This window comes from Equus asinus, chromosome 11, assembly GCF_041296235.1.
Source record: "Equus asinus isolate D_3611 breed Donkey chromosome 11, EquAss-T2T_v2, whole genome shotgun sequence".
Taxonomy (NCBI): Eukaryota; Metazoa; Chordata; class Mammalia; order Perissodactyla; family Equidae; genus Equus; species Equus asinus.
The window spans coordinates 78,982,203-78,994,991 of NC_091800.1; the positions used below are offsets into that span (position 1 = coordinate 78,982,203).

Sequence of the window (12,789 nt, forward strand, 5' to 3'; positions counted from 1 at the left end):
CTCTGAGGTCTGTGTTGGCTTAATTGGGGAGTAGTTAATAAGTTATCGGAAAGAATGTAGCCATGTATGTTTTAATGGTCTATTATCATATCCCCACAAACTATAAAGCAATAAAACACAATAAAATCAATCTATTCTTAGTTTAAATAATTTTAGAAACAATAGAATTCACTGGCCAACTGTGTCTGAAAACTTTTGGTAGAAGACAAAGCGGGATACGCTTATCTTGACTTCTTTCAATTCATTTTCCTGAGGCTTACATCTTTCATGAATGTATATGGAAATGTAGCTTGCCTAAGAAATTCCATTGTAATTAGATCACCGACTTCAGGGAATGTCCACATAAACAAACTGCAGTGAAGGCATACTTTGCATTCTAAATCATGGAATGTTATGTACAGAAGTAACTCTATCGGAACACTAACTGTGGCCAATATAAACTTAGGTCCTTTCTATGAAGGGCCAAAAAGTAGGTATTAACAGGTCAAACAAATATAGCCATCCCAGTTAGTTAGTTTAAGGGCAAAATGTAAAGTATGTTCTATGTGTTTGATGTATTTGCTTTGGAAAAAATGTGTACTGCATCATATCAAAAAGCTAGGAAAATAGATTTCTCAATACAAATCATAGTACTGTACGATTCTATAATTAGCAACACATGAAATAAGATATAGAAAGCACTAAACCAGGCATAAAAATTCAAAAGAAGTCTTTTTGCTTTAGATTTTAGAAAAGACACTAACCTGAATTACATGTATTTTAGAAAGTATACGCTTTCAGCAAACATGGAAAACACATGTGCACATGCGCACAATACACAGGAACACACACACAAACACATGTGTACACACAGCATATGTTTACATACCAACATATATTAGTATTAAGTTAGCTCTTGGTCAATAATAAATTGCAAAATATTTTTTATTTCTCCTGAATTGCTTGTATTTTTCGTTCCGCAGGACCAAAGAAATGCTTAGCATATATTAGAGACATTCACTAAATATTTGCTAACTCTAACTTAATTGAATTGGATGAGTTAGGACTATGTACAGACTCCATGATTTATGGAAAGTCATTTAAATTGGCAGTAGTGGCCCGAACTCAGTAAACCTTTTTTAGTTTCAAATTCTCTTACTATCTTCCAGAGTACCTGCAGCGCTGACATAGACACAGGTACAGCGGACAGGATGTTCTAAAGATGTAACAATGTGCTAATTGGTGGCTCCTAAAGTTACGCCTTTAAAAAACAAAAGCATATGACTACTTTGAATTCCTCTGTCTGTTCATATTCTCAGCTTCTCTGACACAGTATCAGTTTTTCTAATAAGAAAGGAAAGAATGCCTAGCCTTCTGGAAGTGGGAGGAATGTTAACTTTCCTAACACCTAAAGCAGAGCGCATCATTTTGCCAAACCTGGAGAAAAGTGAAGACAAGCTAAAAAAGTTCTCAGGATTTTGTTGCGTGAATTTCCAAATGTGGCCTAAATTCCACATAAGGACCTTTGTGGAACCTATATTCCTCTTTCAAAGCTTTCTTTTTATCTTTTCTCATAGAGGAATAAACAAACTACAAAGTGAGCTTCTATTTTTGCTTTTTGGGTTAAAGGGTCTCTAATTCTCCTGAAGTGCAACACCGTTGGCGTGGAAACAACCAATGTACCACCTGTGGCATCTGAAGAGATCGTTTCCAGGCAGGATGTGGAAGCATGATGTGTCTCCTGAAACAAGACCTTCCAAAGTGCTTAATCTAAGGTAAATAATGTTTCAATATCTTTAAGTTGAGAGCCCACATTCCTGAAAGCTTTCTTGGGCAAGGAAAAGGTCAGCAAAAATAACCAAAATAAAACGGCAAACCAGATACGATTATCACATAACAGACCTAAGACCTGCCTGGTGGTGACGGTCTATCTTTGTGGAAATGTTCAGTCAACAAGCGAGCCATAAAAGGAACCAGGACGCACGTAGTTTATTGGTCTCGTGGAAACAAAATATTGATCAGACAGATAATTCCACTTGATAATCTTAAAACACTGGTCAAATAATTGGTGACTGATTTGAAGACTACAACAGATAATTCTTAATAATTGCTTCAGTGTGAAAAAAATCACTATTTCAATATACAGTACCCTGAAGAATTATGAATTCTAATTCAAAGTGATTTTATGGTAGGGGTATAATTGTCTTTCAAGATAGAGATGGGAGAGATTCATGGTAGCGCTTTCTTAGCCCCATGAAACCGTAAGGTGCAGATGGAAGGGAGGGGTGGACGTGAAGCTGGTTACACTTAGACAAATGCCTGTATTCAGGTGTATTCATACAGAGTCACAGAGTCTTTCCTCAATTTTGCATTTACCATAAAAGGATGAGGAATCTTGAATTTTAACTAGACAGTAGGTTTGACTCTAACTGGATTCCAGGTACAAATACACATTTTCTTGAAGATTTAACACTTTCCGAAAAGGGAGCCTTTTTGAAGTCTAGGTAAAAAGAAGAGACCAGGGTGAATGACTTTTCTCTCGGGACTTACCTTACAGTCTGGCTTACTGGATAATACGGACCAGGAAAAGCAATTTCATAAAAACTAAGGTTATTATGATTTTCAGCTTGCTCTTTAGAATAAAGCAAACCAACAACGTTATTTTCTGGCATACAAACACCGTCACTTTTCCCACCGTTAAATTATTTGTCTGATTTTAGAAACTATTCGGTGTTTACTAGACATCAAAATACTTTAAGAAAGTCCTCGTCACTCTGTTTGTCTCTAACCCACTTGCAGTTTGTTTTGTGTTGAGAGTTTGTGTAGAGCTGCCAACTTAATGATAAGAAAAGAAAAAGTGAACAGAGTTTGTTTTTGCTTCTTTGGTTTAAATTAACATCTGCCAACTTCCTGACCTGAATTCTGACAACACAATGGCTATGAAATATTGGTTTGAACTTAAAACCAGAAATCCTGAGTGTAGCTTTCTGCCAAATAGGTGCTAGTTAGAACCAGCTGCCTGCAGCGGAACTGCTTCAAGGTTGCCTGTGATCTGAGCCGGTCGCGGGCAGCACCTTTTCAAAGGAGAAACTGCCAGTTCCGATATTTCTCCGGGATGGATTAAGATTTATCTATAGCCCAATCGATGTGTTATTTCTCTTCTTGTTTAATTTATCATTGTGTAGATCTAAATTCAAGCAGAAATAATAAACTATAGCTATATTTAGTAACTTTAAGCAATTATCTTAGGATTTAGGTGGTGGCGGGAAGGGGTGTGTGTGTGTGTGTGTGTGTGTGACAGGTGTGAAAGGAGAGAGAGACTATCAGCAAATACGAAAAATATAGTCATGGAACATACGTTTTAGAAAGAAGCCTTAATTGTAGGAGAAGAACGGAAATTGCAAGTCAAAACAAAACAGGCTCGACTCACACCTTTACGTATCATTTTTTGTGCAACAGGTGTCCCTGGATCGTCAAAAACAATGAAAAGTTTAACTAATAGAAAAAATTCTCTGTGGGTAGAATTGGCCACGGTCATCTCATTAAGTACACAGTTCTGTTTTCAACATAATTAGTCATCTAATTACTCATCCAAAATTAGTTATTGCATTCATATGCCTAATTAGTTATAATTTCATTCAAAGTACCCTGTTGGTAAGGCTTTTGTTCTTTGTTCCGACAAATCAAATTACTGAGGGACAGATTTGATTTGGAAATTGGTTTGGGTTGAGTCTCATCATAAACATATTAAAATATTAATGAATAAAACAGTGAGAGTATTAATTTCCATAATAAAGATAACCCCCAAATGTTAACTGTTTCCAAAGAACACGGGTTTCAAATACTAGAGCCGTAAATCTTGTAGCCTCGCAGATGAGTGCTGAGGCGGAAAGGGCGAGATCTGAGTTCAAATACCACTGTTACCGATGACGCAGTCCTGTGCACATAGCACTGAAAATTCCCGTGCGGCACCACAGACCCCAGGGGTGGAAGCCTGTCTGGTTTCTTATGATCAACACAGATCGTTCATGTTGTTTGTCTGCTGGCCCTGGCTACCAGGTAAGACTATTCTAAAAGATGATAAAGTTGTGTGATAGTTAATCTACAACTTTAGTATTTTTCCAGGGAAAATAGTTGACAGCTGTTATATGGGACTGATCGTGTAGAGTCACTGCCCTAGGACTTTGAATTTTTGCTCATTGAACCCTCACGGCTGGCCTTCGAGGTAGGTACTATTGTTAGGCTCGTTTCACAGAAGAGAAACTGGGGCACAGAGAGGTTAGAGCACTTGCCTGAAGCCACCAGGGGGAAGTCACAAGGAACTATTTTCTTAGGAAATCAACCTTAATGCAATGTATCATGAATTTTTTTCTGGGAATCATCATAGAAACAGAACAGCTCTGAATTTTAAAAGTGATTATGAAGAATATTAATAAGGATTTGCTTTTTTATTTTTTTGGCCATTTTTTTTGCATCTGCATTTAGGCATGACAGTGAAAAAGGACTTAGGCAGATGCCCACTGCCTGCCTCAAGTCTATGTGTACTAATGGGACAACGTATGAGAACGTAATTTTATCTTTTCAGAAAATATAAAGAATAATTATTACGGCCCCCTGCTTGGAAGTCAACCTGAATTCTAACAGGAAATCAGAAGACGGCATGAAAAAAGGAGCACTAGTCGCATCCAGCAATTGCAGAGAGAAAGACAGGAGTGACGAGACCTACTTTGAGATTCCTCATCCAATATCTGTTACTAATTGCCATCCTGACACATTTTCGCAATTCCTGAAATATTAGGGATGCTTCACTGTGGCCTAGGGCTGTCCTTGAATTACCATCTCTACCATACCTTTATAATCTTAGAATGTCTCTGGTGTTAGCCAACAACTTCCAAAATAGTTTAGAAGCAAGAATTCTCTGCTTCAAGACCTAGTTAAAAACAAGGCAAACGTGTAAGAGAGCCCTATTTTTATATTGGTGGATCACTGTGGGGCTTAATGGAAGGTAGCTGGGTGTCGCAGCCAGAGCACTCTAGGAGGCCGGAGTTCTAGTTCCAAGTTTGCGTCTTATTAGCAATGCAGCTTGGGGACGCACTTAATTTCACTGCACTTCCATTCCTCTTTTGCAAGATGAAGGGACTGATCTTTTCATGTCTAAAAAGGTATGCCACGAATGACCCCACAAAAACTACTTAACCTCAATAAAACATCATAGAAATAAAAATAGAAATAATGAATATACCGTAATAATAAATAATAATGGACACCAGGGGTTGCTGTGGGCAATAAGTGAAATGATTGTTTTGATTATATAAAATGACTTGAATATTGCTTTGATGTATAAAATAATATTATGGCATATAGTTACCTCTTTCTCCTCCTCATCCAAAATCAGCAGTTAAATGCTTTCCCTGGATGCTTTACACACAAGAGAAGACCCTGGCATGAATGGGGCCATTCCATTTCTAACTATTCTATAAAATATGTTTTAAAAAGATCAACTTTTTAAAAAACTGGGCCACGGACTCGTCTTTGTATTATACTCATAAAAGGAAAGATTTAAACTTCTCAGGGGACGGATACAAAGCAGGGGAACCCGATTATCCAGCTGAAACTGTACAAATATCAGTTCGCGCACCCAGCCTCAGAACAATAGGTATTGTAATGAATTCCCTTTCTCCATGAAAGCCCTCTGCTTCTATCCCCTGGTTTGCTATTTTCTCCTAAGGTCGCCATCCTGTCTGAGCTATAAAGAAATGATGCATTGCTTTCCTTTCCTCCTCACTACCTCTTGAATTTGGTACAAAAATTAAACCATTCATTTTCATTTTTCTCAAGAGTTTTCTTGCCTTAATGATTATTTTTATGAGAAGAAAGGAGAGAAAAGAGTGAAGATGAAATATGCACAGAGACTAGACAAAATCCTGAAGGGGGCAAAAACGTGAAGAATAAAGGTGAGGAGAGAGAGTAACCACTGCGAAGAGAATCAGAAAATTAAAAGTGAGAGGAAGCGGCTGAGCTGCAGGATTTCATACTCATCCTTCTTCATTTGTTAGTTTTCCGCATCCCTCGCTTCTCCCTTTCATCTTCTCTTCCTCCTCTGTTTCTGATTGTGCCCTTCAGAACTCAACCCAACTAGAAAGGCTCCTTGTCTTTCTTCCCAGATCCTCTTTGAATGATGAAATAATGTAAAGTCTATGCATAATTGCTCTGTGCTGTTCAAAAAGCATTTTCTTGAAGGGAGCTTTACACTTTATCCTTTTCAGCTATGAATGTGTGTATAATATGCCTTCAGTCCTAATTATTTTGTCACCATTTTGTTAAGTGTCCAGGATCTACATTTGAGCTAAGACACTTTAATTATCAAATTAACACAATTTCATGGTTGATATGTTCAATTTCTCACCACCGGACTTTTTAATTTTCTTTTTTTTATTAACTGGCTCCTTTCTGGTCTTTTCCCCTCATCGTACAAAGAAGCAGATAATGCCCTTGTTTCACATTCATGAACACTTTCCATAAATATCCTGGAATTAAGGTTTGCTAAAGAGCACCCGTTCTTGCAACAAAGCCTTTCCTTGTAGTTTTTCTTTATTGATTTCTAGCCCATCAATGACATTTATTTATTCACAGGTTAGGAGCTTCAGTTCAGATGGAAATATAAAATTTTTCATAGGTTTTTCTACAACTAATTGCTTGAACTCAGTAGTCTCATGTGCAAAAAGAAAGGGACTTTGCATTAATGAAAAGAAAAGGGGCATTTAAAACTCTAGCTGACATTAAACCATGAAAAGAAGAAAGACAAGAGGTTATTTTTTAAAAGTTGTCAAACAGAAATGATAGAAGTGAAGGAGTAATGGCTGAATAAAAAAGAAAGTAATTACAAGATCCAGAATAATTAATTTCTTAAGTTCTCTATAGAGCTTATTCATTGTAAAGTACTTTACACAGTTTCTGTCGTGTGTTAAGGGCCCTGAACACATTTGTTCCTATACCCTGGGGTTGCAATTTGTCTCCTGTGAAATACGGTGCTGCCTCTGAGCAGATTCAGAGACAAAATAACTATAATAATTCTCAAGTTTAGAAATTCATCTCAATGATGCCAAACTGGCTGAGTTGGTCAGCCTGCACCACCATTTTGATAAACAGCATTTTTAAAACAACTGTATTGAGGTATAATTTATAATCATAAAATTTATCCTTCTAAGTATATAATTCAATGAATTTTAATAAATTTACAGAATTATGCAAACATTATCATGATTCAGATTTAGAACATTTCCATCACCCCAAAAATATCCTCTGTTCTCATTTCCAGTCAATTCCTGTTTCCACCCCTTAGCCCCAGGCATCACTAGTCTTTCTTTATATGTTTGCCTTTACAGACATTTCATGTTAATGCAGTCATATAATATGTGGTCTTTGTGTCTGACTTCCCTCACTTAGCACAGTGTTTTTGAGGCTTATCCATGTTGTAGCAAGCATCATTTTATTAACCTCAATTATACTGTTGCGACAGTTTTTCCAACAGGTTTTGGCCCAATTTGTGGTTCCTCCTGCAATCTGTTTTGCTGAAGTCTGCTATATTGTGCGGTACATTTCGCTGGTTACAAAGATGGACACATACCAAGTCATGTTGAGGTGAGAAGATAATTTTTTCAACAATCAAAAGAATATTACTAAAGGAGTGAGATGTGAGAACAAGTACCATTACAAGAATGGGTTAGATGTATATGTAAAATATTTAGAAGGAAGAAATAGCAGCATTTAGTGGCAAAATCTTTGTTAAAGAAAGCTATTCTGAATGGAGGCATAAAGGCAATGCCTGTGAAAATACTTTGGCTGAAATACTCCAGTGTGAAAAAAATTAGCAATAGGAAGATCCTCATTTGAAGAGTGAAGAGTTAAGATGCATCAGACAAGATTAATTAATAGGAAATAAAATGCATGCAAAACATTTATTGGGTATTCGTTCAATTAGATACAAGGGAAACGAACAGAAGGATTTTTTTCCTGAAGTATTCATGAATATAAAAATTTCCATATGAAGAATATATAGAAAGTGAGTGCCTTCTCACTGAATATGATTCTTTAAAATCAAGAGCAAATTCAGTAGAAGTAATTTTCAGAGAGGATTAGAAAAACCTGCAAAGAGTGGCTGGCCCCGTGGCTAAGTGGCTAAGTTTACATGCTCTGCTTTGCCGGCCTAGGCTTCACCAGTTAGGACCCTAGAGATGGACCTACGCACCAGACATCAGGCCATACTGTGGCGGCGTCCCACATAGAAGAACTAAAATGACCTACAGCTAAGATATACAACTATGTACTGGGGCTTTGAGGAGAACAAAAACCTGTAAACATACATAGTATTGATATATGTCACTGACATTTTTCTGAAGGCATTTTTACAATAGTGTATTATTATTTTTAATTTTTAAAATAAAATTACTGGCAATTTTTTTCAAGGTGTCATTTTATGGTTACTGAATCTGAAATCGTCTCTTCTTTGTGGACAACAATTGATTTCTTTTTTTTTTACAAAATATGCATTTAATGAAGAGTTTGTTCAAAATCATAACATACTGTAGTATTTGTGCAGATTCAGAGTTGTTTCTGGGAAGAAATCCTGACTTGAATTCAGTGGAAATACACCTACAATCTTGAAATGAATGTACAATATATTGAGACCTTCCAGTCAACTGAGTTGAGGATACAGCCAGTGCCAGCTGAGCCATGTTGGAGCACAAGGTGAAAGGAAAAATGCGTGCCCTTCTGTACATGCTTTTATTGTTTTTTAAAATAGATCTTATTTTTTTAAAACAGTTTTAGAATTACGGAAAGATTTAAAAGAGAGTGCAGAAAGCTTCCATATACCTCCTCACCCTGTTTCCCCCATTGTTAATGTATTACATTAGTATGGTACATTTGTTACCACTAGTAAACCAATATTGGTATATTATTATTAACTAAAATCCACAGCTTATTTGGGTTTCCTTAGTTTTAACCTAATGTTCTTTTTCTATTCCAGGATCCTGTTCTGGATGTCACCTAACACCTAAATGTCATGTCTCCTTAGGCTCCTCTTGCCTGTGATGGTTTCTCAGACTTGTTTTTGATGCCCTTGACACTTTTGAGCCTCCTCAAAAGGTTTTGAGGATGCCCCTCTATCCGAATTTGTCTAGTGTTGTTTTCAAGGTTAGACTGGGGTAATGTGTCTGAGGGGAAGACCACAGAGGTAAAGTCTCATTCTTGGATCACATCAAGGGCACACACTCTCAGCATGAATTATCCCTGTTGATGCCAACCTTGATGACATGACCGAGCTGGTGTTTGACAGGTTTCTCCACTGCAAAGTTATTTTTCTCCCCTTTCTATATTGTCCATTTGGGGAGAAAGTCACTATTCACAGCCCATACTTAAGCAGAGCGGGGCTGTGCTCCACCTCCTTGAGGGGAGAATATCTACATAAATTATTTGGAATTCTGCATGAAAAATTTGTCTATTCTCTCCTATTTATTTAGTCATTTATTTATATTAGCATGACCTCATGGATGTTTGGATGTTTATTTTATACTTTGGGTTATATTCCAATACTACTTAATATTGTTGCTCTAATTGTTTTGGTTGGGGCCACTGGGAGTTTCTTTAGTTGTCTCCTGTGTCCCTTTGACATTCTGCCATCAATGTAGGTATTTTTTTTTTTAGCATGTCCTTGTTTCCTGGCACCACTAGATGCTACAGGCTTATCTTGTATATTTCCTGCCCAGTCATAAATTCAGCCACTTCTCCCAGGAGCCCTGATTCCTTTCCTTAGAGACTGGCATTAGAAACCAAGATCTGGGCATTAAGTACGCTTGTTGCTACTGGAGTGTCATTGCTTCTAGTCCCTCTTAGTGGACAGAGCAAGGAAATATATGTATGACCATGATTTTTTAAATGAGAAAATACACTTTTTATCGGAGCTGAGAAGCTGGCAATCTAAAAACAAATTATTCTACATTCATAATATTCTCACTTCTGATTTGTTTTCAAATTAAAATATGTAGATATTTCAGATTGAATGTTTTCCCAGGTACTTCCATTTAGGATACCTTTATTCAACAGATATTTTCACAAGATTCTTTTGAATGTTTTTTAGGGTAATTAAATTTAGATGCTGCGTATTTGTAGCCCTTCTAAGTTCACTTTAATTTGCTACAAAACATTAATTTACTCAATTGAAAATAGGAGCTCCATCAAATGATATTTATGGTAAATCAATTTGTTTCAAAACACAATTATAAAATATCACATTTAAATCTTGAATACTTTTCAACTTCTCACTATTTAATTTGTTTGGTTCATCTCTTGCTTTTACAGGAACAATTTACAATATCTTCCAGTTCAGAAGCTTTGTTTTGAATAATTACAATTTGCTAAAATCTTCATAAACTGACACTTTAGGGAGCACTTGATTTATTAAATAATATGATTAGCGATTTTCAAGTGATTCTGAACCAAATTGCAAAGTGTAAGGATTCTGTTACCAGAGTTCAAAACCACTTTAGGTATCAAACTAGGATTCTTCAAAGGCTCACATATTTCAAAACTTGAATGATAATGGGTAGCAAAGAGTATAAATTGCCATGCTAAAGTAGTTTTTGTATTCCCATCAGCTTTCTTCAAAAATTTTGGAGTTGAGCTTTTCTAAATATGAATGTATCAAAAGATTGGTACTATTTCTATATTTGATAGAATAGTAAAACTTATTTGGATGCAATTATGAATTATGTGTACACCACAACCAAGTTCACAGGTTTCTGAATTTAGTAAAAACGTTGTTTTACCACGATGCTGTGCTTGTTATGTGTCATTATTAAAAGCAAACAAACAAAGCCTATTATCTTATCTTCAACCTCAAACTTTGTATTTGATTTTATAGAAGCATTTACAATCATGTTTCACTTTGACAGAATTAACTTCCAAAAGCCTGACTCTGGTTGTGTTAACGCGGTGAGAAACTGGGAGCTTTGTTGTGATCAACTCCTTTTCCCTTTGCCGTGTCTGACGACAGTGATAGAAACCTGGCGCTATTGAACTCTGACACCTTCTTCTGCCAGTGGAGTGAACGCATGGACAGGCTTCATTCTCTGTAGGTGCACACGAAAACCTAGAATTTAAAAGAAATGAGTGAAATGAACTGAAACAAGAGTCATCGATCCAAATGAAACATCACGCTTCCCTGAGTGACATGTAAACGCACATTTTCTAAAGCTGTTAAATAATATTTGGGTCAAGTCTCAAAAATAATCAGAAGTGGATACTCACGCTCGTTCAGAAGCTGTCACTGGCATCATTGCGGCCCTGATCCTCCCCTCTCTATGGGTGGTAAACATTGAAAACCAATCTCATCCGTGCAGGGTCATCATCAACTTTCTTGAAAAATAGAAACCCAATGCTTTATTTTCATTTAAAATGAACTTTTTTTAAAGTTTATAGTTGCCCGAAATAATTATTGGAAAATCATAAAAAGCATCATAAAACAATAATAAATAGTTTCATTTCTTCAGTGTCCTCTAAAAAGGGACAGACTCTGTCTGCTCTACGTCATGACTACTCGGCCCTGCTTCCTACTCATGTTTTCACATACATCTCACCGAGAACTTCTCACACTTCTCACATTTCCGACTTGCAGCTCAGTGGCTTCATGCCTCTCAGCACAAGGCAGTGGTCACTCACAACTGTCTGCTGTTTGCTGGCAGGCTGAAACAGCAGTGCCAAATATTTCTCTATTATGCTGGAGACAAGAGGAGTTAGCCGACCCAATCAACTTGAGTTTGAATCCGCTTTGTCATGACTATCCTATAGGCTCTCTTTGAAAGGAAAACCAAGATATATGGTCACCCTGGTTGTGAGCAAATGTCTCCTGTCTTGAGTATGTGCTTAAGCCACGAAGAATAAGGACCAGGAGCTCCCACTCTTGGGGTCATGGACTACTGGGGACCTATAGGTGGGTTTCAGGCTGATCAAAACCTCCTAAAATAGTATGCATCATGCTATAGTAAGTGGTCCATAGCGCTTATCAAATTCTCAAAGAGGAAAACTACTATTAAGAAAAATTATTTGAAACTTGGAAATAAGGCAAAAAGGTGAGTGATAGGCCCTTTCTGTATCACACTGGCTTATTGTTCCCCAAGCCCACCCAATGTTTATTTAACCCGTTGGTCTTGGTTATTTGTTTTTTGATTGCAGTGTAGGCACCACGAAGTTACATGTTAATTGTAGATTTCTGTACAGTAGTAAAAAAATAACCCCAAAAGATTCCAATTTTGTTGCCCTATAGGACATAAGTCAGTTTCATATTTGACTCACCTGGATCTCAATCTAATATTCTGCTTGTTTTGTTTGTTTGTTTGTTTGTCTTTTGGTGAGGAGGGTGGTTCCTGAGCTAACATCTGTGCTAATCTTCCTCTACTTTTTATATAGGACAGTGTTACAGCATGGCTTGACGAGTGGTATGTGGGTCCATGCCCAGGATCCAAACCTGAGAACCCTGGGCTGCTGAAGAGGAGCACATGAACTTAACCACTACTCCACGGGGCCCGCCCCTAATATTCTGCTTTTTTAATCCATTTCCCAAGGATATATTCAAACTCCTCTTCCTCAGATGTTCTTAGATCTGGCTTTATCATCTTCCTGGTTCTCTCACTAATTGAGGAGTTGAATAAAATCCTCGAACATTTTCATTCTATATAAGTACACAGAACATATTTTTAACATTTTCAAAATTCCATATTGACACCAAAATATTAAGAAGCTCTTGAGCAGAGG

The 12,789-nt window shown here is 36.9% G+C and overlaps 1 long non-coding RNA gene across 3 annotated transcripts in view; it reads left to right on the plus strand.

The window, feature by feature from the left end:
* Positions 1-11,497, plus strand: part of LOC106831557 (uncharacterized) — a 78,379-nt gene extending 66,882 nt beyond the window's left edge. The window contains exons 6-11 of one of the 3 annotated variants that reach the window (XR_011506654.1): positions 1,609-1,754; positions 4,105-4,204; positions 4,565-5,933; positions 7,499-7,620; positions 8,579-8,727; positions 9,008-11,497. This is a non-coding gene — a long non-coding RNA (uncharacterized lncRNA). Of the gene's footprint in view, positions 1-1,608; positions 5,934-7,498; positions 7,621-8,578; positions 8,728-9,007 lie in introns of all 3 variants that reach the window. The other 2 variants (XR_011506653.1, XR_011506652.1) reach the window with 2 other exon arrangements.
* Positions 11,498-12,789: the final 1,292 nt, after the last annotated feature.